General features: G+C 42.8%; 1 protein-coding gene across 6 annotated transcripts in view; it reads right to left on the reverse strand.

The window, feature by feature from the left end:
- klc1a (kinesin light chain 1a) overlaps positions 1–12,319 on the reverse strand; it is a 106,519-nt gene extending 94,200 nt beyond the window's left edge. Inside the window, exon 1 of one of the 6 annotated variants that reach the window (XR_010964214.1) lies at positions 12,240–12,319. The gene's annotated coding sequence lies outside the window, so the exon portion shown is untranslated. Of the gene's footprint in view, positions 1–11,369; positions 11,794–12,239 lie in introns of those variants that run through there. The other 5 variants (XR_010964215.1, XR_010964213.1, XM_067991732.1 and 2 more) reach the window with 5 other exon arrangements.
- Positions 12,320–13,139: the final 820 nt, after the last annotated feature.

The following is a 13,139-nucleotide window of genomic DNA, read 5'->3' on the forward strand; positions in this document are numbered from 1 at the left end:
GTAGTCCTGAGTTGTAGCTTCACCAGGTTGGCACCTCATTTTTAGGTACGCCTGGTGCTGCTCCTGGCATGCTCTTCTACACTCCTCATTGAACCAGGGTTGATCCCCTGGCTTGTTGGTAATGGTAGAGTGAGGAATATGCCGGGCCATGAGGTTACAGATTGTGCTGGAATACAATTCTGCTGCTGCTGATGGCCCACAGCGCCTCATGGATGCCCAGTTTTGAGCTGCTAGATCTGTTCTGAATCTATCCCATTTAGCACGGTGGTCGTGCCACACAACACTTTGGATGGTGTCCTCAGTATGAAGGCGGGACTTCATCTCCACGAGGACTGTGCGGTGGTCACTCCTACCAATACTGTCATGGACAGATGCATTTGCGACAGGTAGATTGGTGAGGACAAGGTCAAGTAAGTTTTTCCCTCGTGTTGGTTCGCTCACCACCTGCCGCAGGCCCAGTCTGGCAGCTATGTCCATCAGGACTCGGCCAGCTCAGTCAGTAGTGGTGCTACCGAGCCACTCTTGGTGATGGACATTGAAGTCCCCCACCCAAAGTATGTTTTGTGCCCTTGCTACCCTCAGTGCTTCCTCCAAGTGGTGCTCAACATGGAGGAGGACTGATTCATCAGCTGAGGGAGGACGGTAGGTAGTAATCAGCAGGAGGTTTCCTTGCCCATGTTTGACCTGATGCCATGAGATTTCATGGGGTCCAGAGTCAATGTTGAGGACTCCCAGGGCCACTCCCTCCTGATTGTATATCACTGTACTGCCACCTCTGGTGGGTCTGTCCTGCCGGTGGGACAGGACATACCCAGGGATGGTGATGGAAGAGTCTGGGACGTTGGCTGAAAGGTATGATTCTGTGAGTATGGCTATGTCAGGCTGTTGCATGACTAGTCTGTGGGACAGCTCTCCTAATTTTGGCACAAGTCCCCAGATGTTAGTAAGGAGGACCTTGCAGGGTCGACTGGGCTTGGTTTGCCGTTGTCGTGTCCGGTGCCGGGTGGTCCGTCCGGTTTTATTCTTATGACTTTTCGTAGCGAGATTTTACAACTGAGTGGCTTGCTAGGCCATTTCAGAGGGCAATTAGGAATCAACCACATTGCTGTGGGTCTGGAGTCACATATAGGCCAGACCGGGTAAGGACGGCAGGTTTCCTTCCCTAAAGGACATTAGTGAACCAGATGGGTCACCAACAAGAGAGAGTCTAACCTCCTCCCCTTGACATTCAACGGCATTACCATTTCCGAAACCCCAACCATCAACTTGCTGGGGTTCACCATTGACCAGAAACTTAACTGGACCTGCCATATAAATACTGTGGCTACAAGAGCAGGTCAGAGGCTGGGTATTCTGCGGCGAGTGACTCACCTCCTGACTCCCCAAAGCCTTTCCACCATCTACAAGGCACAAGTCAGGAGTGTGATGGAATGCTCTCCACTTGCCTGGATGAGTGCAGCTCCAACAACACTCAAGAAGCTCGACACCATCCAGGACAAAGCAAGCCGCTTGATTGGCACCCCATCCACCACCCTAAACATTCACTCCCTTCACCACCGGTGCACAGTGGCTGCAGTGTGTACCATCCACAGGATGCACTGCAGCAACTCGCCAAGGCTTCTTCGACAGCACCTCCCAAACCCGCGACCTCTACCACCTAGAAGGACAAGAGCAGCAGGTACATGGGAACAGCACCACCTGCACATTCCCCTCCAAGTCACACACCATCCTGACTTGGAAATATATCGCCGTTCCTTCATCGTCGCTGGATCAAAATCCTGGAACTCCCTTCCTAACAGCACTGTGGGAGAACCTTCACCACGTGGACTGCAGCGGTTCAAGAAGGCGGCTCACCACCATCTTCTCAAGGGCAATTAGGGATAGGCAATAAATGCCGGCCTCACCAGCGACGCCCACATCCCATGAACGAATAAAAAAAAGAGAAGGAAAATTTCCCACTCTTATTCATAGAATCATAGAAGTTACAACATGGAAACAGGCCCTTTGGCCCAACATGTCCATGTCGCCCAGTTTATACCACTAAGCTAGTCCCAATTTCCTGCACTTGGCCCATATCCCTCTATACCCATCTTACCCATGTAACTGTCCAAATGCTTTTTAAAAGACAAAATTGTACCCGCCTCTACTACTGCCTCTGGCAGCTCGTTCCAGACACTCACCACCCTTTGAGTGAAAAAATTGCCCCTCTGGACCCTTTTGTATCTCTCCCCTCTCACCTTAAATCTATGCCCCCTCGTTATAGACTCCCCTACCTTTGGGAAAAGATTTTGACTATCTACCTTATCTATGCCCCTCATTATTTTATAGACTTCTATAAGATCACCCCTTAACCTCCTACTCTCCAGGGAAAAAAGTCCCAGTCTGTCTAACCTCTCCCTATAAGTCAAACCATCAAGTCCCGGTAACATCCTAGTAAATCTTTTCTGCACTCTTTCTAGTTTAATAATATCCTTTCTATAATAGGGTGACCAGAACTGTACACAGTATTCCAAGTGTGGCCTCACCAATGCCCTGTACAACTTCAACAAGACATCCCAACTCCTGCATTCAATGTTCTGACCAATGAAACCAAGCATGCTGAATGCCTTCTTCACCACCCTATCCACCTGTGACTCCACTTTCAAGGAGCTATGAACCTGTACTCCTAGATCTCTTTGTTCTATAACTCTCCCCAACGCCCTACCATTAACGGAGTAGGTCCTGGCCCGATTCGATCTACCAAAATGCATCACCTCACATTTATCTAAATTAAACTCCATCTGCCATTCATCAGCCCATTGGCCCAATTTATCAAGATCCCGTTGCAATCCTAGATAACCTTCTTCACTGTCCACAATGCCACCAATCCTGGTGTCATCTGCAAACTTACTAACCATGCCTCCTAAATTCTCATCCAAATCATTAATATAAATAACAAATAACAGCGGACCCAGCACCGATCCCTGAGGCACACCGCTGGACACAGGCATCCAGTTTGAAAAACAACCCTCTACAACCACCCTCTGTCTTCTGTCGTCAAGCCAATTTTGTATCCAATTGGCTACCTCACCTTGGATTCCATGAGATTTAACCATATGTAACAACCTACCATGCGGTACCTTGTCAAAGGCTTTGCTGAAGTCCATGTAGACCACGTCTACTGCACAGCCCTCATCTATCTTCTTGGTTACCCCTTCAAAAAACTCAATCAAATTCGTGAGACATGATTTTCCTCTCACAAAACCATGCTGACTGTTCCTAATTAGTCCCTGCCTCTCCAAATGCCTGTAGATCCTATCCCTCAGAATACCCTCTAACAACTTACCCACTACAGATGTCAGGCTCACCGGTCTGTAGTTCCCAGGCTGTACTGAATCATGTACTCTACCTGCACTGAAATTTGTGAAGGATTTTAAGAAAACAAAAAGAACAGGCCCATCTGCTCTGCTGCCAGACTGATTCTGGACCCAGCTCCTGGGCCATAAGACACATGCCAGCTCCCACATGCTGTAATTACCCTCAACCTTCCTTCCTGGTATCAGGTCCCTGTCTCCCTACTCTTAATCTCTGTGCCTGTGGTCCACTCCTCGGTCCCTGGATCAGAAATCAACTTGATCAATAGAGCCAGGATGGTTACACCTGCATACATAGTGGTCGATGAAAAGTGAGCATAAAGCTGTCGAATTGTTGTAAAATCCCAATTGGTTTACTAATGGCCTTTAGGGAAGGAAACCTGCCATCCTTACCTAGTTTGGCCTATACGTGACTCTAGTCTCATACCAATGTGGTTCATTCTCAACTGCCCTCTGAACTTGCCTAGCAAGCCATACAGTTGTGTCAAACTGCTACTTCAGGATAATTAGGGATGGGCAATAGATGCCGGATTTGCCAACGATACCCACATCCCGAGAAGAGTTTTTTTAAACTCAAATTCAGAGAATCATATATTTGAACCCCAGTTTATCCTTCTCTCTTCTTAAACAACACTGGCTACTCTCCAGTCCCATGGCACAATTTGCATTTTACTTCAATCTTTATAACCTGATGAGTCTTAACTAAACTTGCAGCAAGTAAGAAAGTACCTGGGAATACTGTACCAACATTGTGCTATGTGAATCTGAAGCAACAATAGGAGCAAACAGAAGGCCACATGCTGATAAGTAACACTGGATAACCTTATCAATGATACATCTATGCAGATTATGGTAAACTTCACACAGAGTACATTGAGGTGTGATGACAGCAAAAAGTAGTCTGGCATGAAGACAAATTCAACAAGAATGAAAGATTGCACAGACACTACACCATGATGTGACATCTACGAAACAGCTAATGGAAGCCATCCCAGCTTGCCAGAACATCAAGGACTATGACAATAAGCCCCAACAAGTGCAACATCAAACTGCATGAATGATATTCTTTTGTTTATAAAAGATCTGATGTTGTCAATATCTATGTTTCTTGGGCTTGTGGAGTCCTTCTCTGTCAAAAATTGGTAATCAGAAGCCTTCAAAGGGTTTTGTTTTGCATCACCTGTGCAAGAGATGCACTAATTAACCTCCAACTGGCCAACAGAAGGCAGATAGTGGCATTTAATATCAAAATGGAAGAATGACAGGTTGTTTTGGTATGCCCTCCCAGAATCCAAACTGCACTGAGCTCGAACACAGACGTACCTTTAGACTGTGTCTGGTGTCTCCACGGGTGAATTCTCATTCATTGTTTATGGGTAAACCCTTTTATGTTGATGAGTCAGAGGGAGATAGCCACACAATTGAAGGTACCCAGCGTATTTTTGCTGAAATACAGCACAAGTTTCAACTCCCTGAAAAAAATGTGTATTTGTAGATTACACATAGTATGTGTGAAGTGGTATGCTTTTGGATATTGAACAAGATACTTTGATAAGTATTTTTAGATATTAAGGTAGTTTAGAAGAGATCTGTATCTAAAATAAATGGTTATTTGTGGTCATGGCTCTTTAAACTTTTACATGGTCACAGATCTCAATATTAATCTACTTTTTGAGGACATGTTGGATGAAACCCACAATTCAGTGTAAGTACAACACAATAAACTGGTGCATATTTATGAAGAGCTCCACACGACAACTATGAAGCAAACTATGTATACTTGCTACAGAAAGGTACCCTTGACCACTTAGCTTCTCTCTGTTCACATTACTAGAAGATCTGCAAATGGACATCTTGGGGATAAGTGAATAGCAAGTTCCAAAGAATCCGAGCCCTTTTCTTTTGGTTAGCTCTAAGGTGCTTGCAAAAAATACAGCAGCTGATTTTGGTATTATTTACAATCAGCAAGCCTGTATGTGCTGGTCAGGAGTTATCCTGTTCTGTCAGGAATAAGCAAATGTGTGTGCCTTGTATCAAAAGACTGCACCACATGCAATGTCCTTGACACAATTGAGAGGATGTTTTCTTTTCAGTAGGGATGAAGTCCACTGAGAATTGTGCGAGAGGATACTCATTAAGCTTACTCTACGTGGGTATCTTAATTTAGCCCTATGTTCTGTTGTGCCCTACCCATTGTCAACATACAATAGCTCAATACTGATGGAGTGGCGCACAGAGTTTGGCTGTTTCAAAACAAATATTCTTTTGTCAGTGTAACACTGGTTCTTAGAGGACTATTACCTATACTAATTTGCAAAACTTCTCCAATTTGGCTGGTTATAACTGCATTTTTGTTTAATTAAATGGATTTAATAATTTTAAAAATCTCCAGTTGATTTTGTGGAAGAGGATGAACTAACGAGATGAATACATTTAAAGTACAATGCATTAACATTGTAGCTCTTTACGAACACTTAGATTAGGGACAGAACTAAATGCAGAAAGGTGGTGCACCAGGTGGCTTTGAATAATTAGCTGAAAGTCAATTTTAGTTATCAAACAGAATTATAAAAGTCAAAATACAAAGAATAGAACACAAATACAGTTCAGAATATTTTATACTTCAAAACTACAGATTTTTATTTTACATAAAGAATGCTAATATACGACTGGAATGACATGAGATTAAGGTCAATGCAATGGACTAAATGTCAGAGTAAAATCAGAGCTTCCTCATTTAGAGCCCAGTTATACTACACAATCTGCAAATCGGTTCTGGCTTCACATTTCTACTACATAGTATTTTGGCCATGAAGTCACTGACGCATAACGAGGCAAGAGGTAATGTCATATTGCTTTGACTTTACATGGAGTTGTAGTTATACTACAGCTGGTGTAAAGAAACTTTAGAAAGTCCTCAGGCTCGCAGTCAGACTAGATTGGAAGACTTTATACTTAATTTTGAAAATTTTCAAATGTAGCAGAGATCCATTGTTCAATCCAGAGTTCCATTTCCTTGGCCAGAGAACAACATGGGGACCACCACCATAACTTGATTTTGCCAGACATTTATTACTTTCAGCTGACACTGGTCTCAAATTGACAGTATAATGATGCGCATAGAAACGTCACTAGTACACAACAATGATGCTTGAAAAACAAGACTGAGGGAAGCAAAAGTAGGTCAGAACAGGAACATAAATTTAATTTTCAGTTTTCAAAACCCGTAAGAATTGATATCAGCCTCAAGGTTTTAGCACTCAATTGTTATGTATTATGTGAGAAGTAGGACCATAACGGGAAAACATAAACTGCACAAAAACCTATAGATTTTTGTGTGTCAAATTTTGCTCTGACTTCTCCAGGGACAACTACCCTCACAAAGGACTAAAAGATGTTACAATTCCTTGTAATGTTTCCTTTCAGAATCCATTGCAACTAAATCAGAATAATTTTACTACCTAGCAACAGGCAGTGGCTGAGTCACATTATGACTCATTTGGAAAATCTTTGCTAGAGACAGACACACTACTCCAGGACTGCATACCCTAATGGCATCCAGTTTTGATCAACAGGACTTTGAGTCAATTACTGCAATTTGCACTTATAAAATAATTAAACAAACTGTATGCAAGAAATGTGAAAAATGTACACAGGGTTAAATTCTGCATCTTGCACAATTCCTGTTTAGGTATACAATATGAATTTGTAATTATTGGACACAAAACATTTTGAACACACTGCAGGGCTCTTTAGCAGTTTTGTTCTTTTACAGGTTAAGGCCAAATGTAATATGTTAAGATTAATGAAAAATTGTACCATATATATGCGCTAAATGCTACTGTCACCAGTAAAAATTGCAATTCAAAATTTGTGTTTAGTTCGATCATGGCTGGTCAAAACTATAACTTGCGTATGTGCTAAGTGGACATAAATATGTATATGCGCACTACTTTATTCTCCATTTTCTGAAATCTATCTCTCTATAACTTGATGGTTCATATATTAGAAAGTAAAGATTTTTATGTAATATTGCACACCTAGTATTAAATACTCATTGTTTTTAATTTCCAATTGACTCTTCCCTCAGCCAGCTATTTCAATCCATTCCAGCAGCCACAATTTTTTTTCCAGAAATGAAGAGGGAAATAAATCAAAAAAAGTACTTCTTAAATTTGAAAATACTGAATGTTGGCTCTTGTGATTTCTCAGAAATAAAGTCAGTGCCTCTGATCTCCATGTTGCCGAGTAAAGGTCAGACACCACTTCACAATTTTCAGATAGAAAAAATTTAAAGAGGATAAAATATAAATACCTACAAAGAAACTGCTAAGAATATGGATTTTTAATGGATGCTACGAGTGCAGTTACTTATTGCTGCTCCCCACAACATCAAGCATCATAGTATGAACAGCACAGGAGGAGGCCATTCGGCCCATCGTATCCAATTAGTCCCATTCCCCTGCTCTTTCCCCCATAGCTCTGTAAATTTTTTCCCAAGTATTTATCCAATTCCCTTTTGAAAGTTACTATTGAATCTGCTTCCACCACCCTTTCAGGCTGTGCATTCCAGATCAGTACAACTCGCTGCGTAAAATAACGTTTCCTCATGTCGCCTTTGGCTCTTTTGCCGATCACCTTAAATCTGCGTCCTCTGGTTACTGACCCTTCTGCTACTGGAAACTGTTTCTCCTTATTTACTCTGTCAAAACCGTTCATGATTTTGAACACCTCTATCAAAATCTCCCCTTAACCTTCTCTGTTCCAAAGGGAGAAGCTGGGGTTGTTCTCCATCTCTCCACATAACTGAAGTCCCTCATCCCTAGCACCATTCTAGTAAATCTCTTCTGCACCCTTTCTAAGACCTTGATATCCTTCCTAAAGTGTGGTGCCCAGAATTGAACACAACACTCCGACTGAGGCCTAACCAGTGTTTTATGAAGGTTTAGCATAACTTCCTTGCTTTTGTAATCCATGCCTCTATTAATAAAGCCCAGGATTCCAAATGCTTTTTTAACACTCTTCTCAACTTGTCCTGCCACCTTCAAAGATTTGTGTATGTGCACCCCCTTTAAAATTGTACCATTTAGTTTATATTGCCTCTCCTCATTCTTCCTACCAAAATGCATCACTTCACATTTCTCTGCGTTAAATTTCATCTACCATGTGTTTGTCCATTTCACCAGTCTGTCTACATCCTCCTGAAGTTTGTTACTATCCTCCACATTGTTTACTACATTTCTGAGTTTCATGTCATCTGCAAACTTTGAAATTATACTCTCTATACCCAAGTCCAGGTCATTAATATATATCAAAAAGAGCAGTGGTCCTAATAGTGACCCCTGGGGAACACCACTAAATATTTTCCTCCAGTCTAAAAAACAACTGTTCACCACTACTCTTTGCTTTCTGTCCCCTAGCCAATTTTGTATCCACGCTGTCACTGTCCCTTTAATCCCATGGGCTTTAATTTTGCTAACAAGTCTATTATGCAGTACTTTATCAAATGCCTTTTGAAAATCCATATACACATCATCAACCGCACTACCCTCATCAATCCTCTCCGTTACATCAAAGAACTTCAACAAGTTAGTCAAACTCGATTTTCCTTTAACAAATCCGTGCTGATTTACATTTATTAGCCCATATTTTTCCAAGTGCCAATTTATTTTGTACCAGATTATCTCAAAGTTTCCCCACCACCGTTAGGCTGACTGGCCTGTAATTACCAGGTTTATCCCTCTCCCCTTTTTTGAACAGAGGTGTACATGTTTGCAATCCTCCAGCACTGTCCCCATATCTAAGGAGAATAGGAAGAAGTGCACAAAAGGCACCACTGATAACCAGCTTTGACGTGCATTGTGAGTGCAATTACCTGGTCACATGTTCCATCAAGGTCTAAATCTACATTGCTCCTTAGGGATGCAATCCTCAAAGAGTGGCATCAGCCTTTGGAGTAACATCCTTTACAGAAGCTTGTACGTAACGCACAGCAACGATAGCAGCTGGTAGTTTTTCGGATCAGCAGCTGGTTTTCCCGGTTTCAGGATGGCGATGACCATCATATGTTGTCGTAACTTGGCATCTGGCCAGAGGCATGCACATTGGTAAAGACGCACATCAGCCTGGGAAGACACCATCTGAACCTCCAATTTTGCTAGATTTGGTAAGTGCCAGCCCCTTGTGCACTTTTTCTCCGGTGAATGGTCTTGATAAATGCGATATTCGTGGGCAGTCAGAAAGGGAGCAAGGCAGCTCTTTTTAAAAAAAACTTTCCTTTTTTGATGGTGATCTACATGGACCGTGGAATTCAGGGGCAATGGCGTAAGCTGTGACATGCAGGGCTCTACTTTGGGATGGGTTAGCACCACCAAGAAGTCTCCAGGCTTCCCTGCTCAAGTGGGTGAAATCTAGGGTCTGCATTGTGATTACCCATCGCTCTCGTTTAGAAAAATTTAGTGATTCCAAGAGTGCGGTTGCAACAGCAGGGTTACCTGTTCTCCTGTATTCCTCTAGAATGGTCTCATTGTCGGCTGATCAGCGGGGAGTGTAGGCTTTCCTGTACCCACGAGGGATGTCCTTTATCGCAACCACTTTAATGAGGTTAATAAACCTGTTATAGTTCGCTCCCTTCGCAGGAATTCGTTGAACCACTTTTTCTACTGTTTCCATTTAGCTATACTAGTTAACTTTTGTAAAGTTCCAATGTGGCTTTGGTAGTGATGTGATTTGGTAGAGACCAACATGTAGGAGTAAAAAACTGACATTAATTCTGCCCCAGCATCCACACCGTGTCAATTCCATACAGAGATCCCAAAAGATAATTAGTTGCAAAAATATACTGGGACAGCACAGATGCTATTAAGTTGGGGGTTTATGCATAGTCAAACAATAGTTTCAATTTACAGTAGTTTCTGATTCATACATTTGGAATACTGTATTATTGACATTTGAAAAGAGCATTAATTTGCTATCAACACAGAAAACACATACTTTAGTTAATAGTAACTGTTTTTTTAAAAAAGGTATAACTGCAGGCTTCCATCAATAATAACCTAATCATGTTCCCTTGTCTAAATTACTTTCATCAATATTCTGTATGACTTACTACTCAGATTTGAAGACTTAAAATGATCAATTCGTGTATCTCAATTATTTACTGTAAACTCTGATGGGTAACTTTTTTTCTGATCTACACATATTGACAACATACTTTACCTTTATGGCAGATAAAGACTTAATTCGATGCTCTCAGCCTTCATAAACAAATATCCGACAGACAAATTTGAAACTGCCTTGTCAAGTTTTCCAATACTGTATCTTTCCCTTACATTCTATTCTGCCCCACCGCAACTGAATTGGATTGACCAAGAACTGATCAGAATGATTTTTCAAACCAAAGCTTCTATGAGCTATGTAGAGAACATGTTAAACAGTTTTAAACAAATTAACATTTGTTAAACATGATGTAAAGAGCTGCAACTCTGTAAAACAAATTTCACTGGTCGGTATAAAAACTGAAATGTTCTAATTTTACAAGGAAATGAGTCACGGTTACAACACCACCACACCACCAAGCCCCCCTCCCCCGCGCCCGACCGCAAAATATGAAGTGACAAGCTCTATCCTGCCATTTAAAACAAAGAACTACCAACGTCAATTAACTCAGGATGAAAAATCAAAGCATAAATAAATATAATTTTCACTGGTTTGTCAAATAACGAAACACTCAGAGACGGCTCCAGAAACACAGCCTCAACACTGTCCTAGTCTGAAAGTGAAATTGCAGCTGTGCATGTTACTCATTAAATCACTGAACGGTATATATAAAAAAACAAAGACCGCAAACACTCCGCGTACACTTTAAACACCGATCCTGCATATCGCAGAGATTAGTTATCACCACAATCTAGACACCAATCAGATCGACAGCGCGTCGGTCACACTAATGCCTTCGCTGACAGAACTCAACATCCCACACCCTCATCACCGTCCGTCAAACTGTAAACCAGTTACCGTTTGTTTGAAATTCACGGTCCGACCTCAGTGGGAGTATATGCAGTCGGCAGCGTTTCCTGTCAGGCCGGGGGAGGTGAGGGGGATGCGGGTTTCGCTTCCACAGGGAGCGACGCCTTTTTCTTATTGACGGGCCAGGCTCGAGCCCCGAGCCGGTTTTTAAAATAAAATCAGCCGCTCTACCACCGCCTCGCACAGCATAGAATGAAAGAATAGATCAAGAAGTCACGTCACTCGGAGCCGGGATTTTAATAATTATTATAGTAGGCCGTCGCTAATATTTTCGTGCCAAATGTAACTGTATAACGGAATGTTCCAGATTTTTCTGAACGATGCCCAATCACCTCGCGCTACCCCAACTCCCGTGGCTTCACGGCAAAAGATGGCGACTCCTCCCTACCCACAGTTCCCCGCCCGACAGCTCTAACGTCACCCCACCTCATCTATCGACTGTGAGCGCGCCCCCCGGCGCGGCTCCGCGCCTCCCCCCCTCTCCCCTCAACACGCGCGCCGCGCCCCCGCGCCCCGCCAGGCAGAGAACATTGTGAGGTCACGGGATGGAATGCGCCCTGGCTCGTTTCCCCGGCGAAGCATGTTTCCAGTCAGCAGATTTCTGTGTTTGCTGAACTCACGCAAACATGCAGTGCCCTTTTAACTGGGTACTATCGTTGCGATGCTAGATTTATGTGTTTATCCTGCAATTTAGGGATAATTTCAAATCAACCGACCACTCACTCTTGTATCTCATTTAAAGGGTTGGGGAGCTCTAGAGCTTTGGAGTAACCTTTATAATGTGCTTCGTATGTGTCGCATCCAATCACAGATCTCTGACTTAAAGGAAACTGAAATCTCTATTCCTAGCAAAATTACCTGATCCGGTGGTTCTTTGAGATCTAAGAGACGAAACCACTATTGACACCCGCAGCCAGCCTGCAGCAACGATGACGTCACAAGGACGACCCCGCAGCCGCCCCTGCGTGTCGCTATTGACACCGCACGTTCTGGGGGTTAGAGTGCAGGAGATGAGATTGTTAGCGCTGTGCATTGAGCTGACATCTGTGCAGTTACCTCTTTGTTGCCTGCAGAAACCACTATTGACACCGCCTTTGTCACTAGATCCGTCCAAAAAAAAAATCAATCCTCCATTTGACAAAAAAGTGGATTAGAGTTTCAGCAATAGTGGGAAAGAGCTATGAGCATAAATGGGCAATGTTCCAGAATTGAATGAATGTGGTTTTACTGACTGGGCTGGGACAAAAAGCTGAACTTAGAATGCCAAGGTTACATACTGCCAGATTCAGCCAGAGTGAGCACCCAGGGAGGTTGATGGAGTAGAAGCCAGACGTGTAAGGATGCATGCTTTGGTATTGTTGACATTGCAATGGAAGAAATTTTGACTCATCTAGGGCTTGATGTCTAACACTACAGCAACAACAACCTTAGAATTGCAGTGGCTTTGAATGGTGTCAGCACAAATGGAAACTGACTCCATGCTTGCGGTGTTGAAATGAATAGAAGAAAACCAATGATGGAACCCTGGGGCATGCCAGAGCTGGCCAGAATAAACTAGAGAATAAATCATTATGAAATGTAATGAATATATAGGGACAGAGAGGGGTGGACCACAGAGATGTTTGGCAGTGGAGTCATCAACTGTGCCAAAGGCAGCAGAGACGGGCATAGAGCCAAGTTCACAGTTGCAAAAGATGGTGACTTTGACATATTGGTGCTGCAGATCAGAAACTAGATCGGATAAACTATAGACTTTAA

This window comes from Heptranchias perlo, chromosome 10, assembly GCF_035084215.1.
Source record: "Heptranchias perlo isolate sHepPer1 chromosome 10, sHepPer1.hap1, whole genome shotgun sequence".
Taxonomy (NCBI): domain Eukaryota; kingdom Metazoa; phylum Chordata; class Chondrichthyes; order Hexanchiformes; family Hexanchidae; genus Heptranchias; species Heptranchias perlo.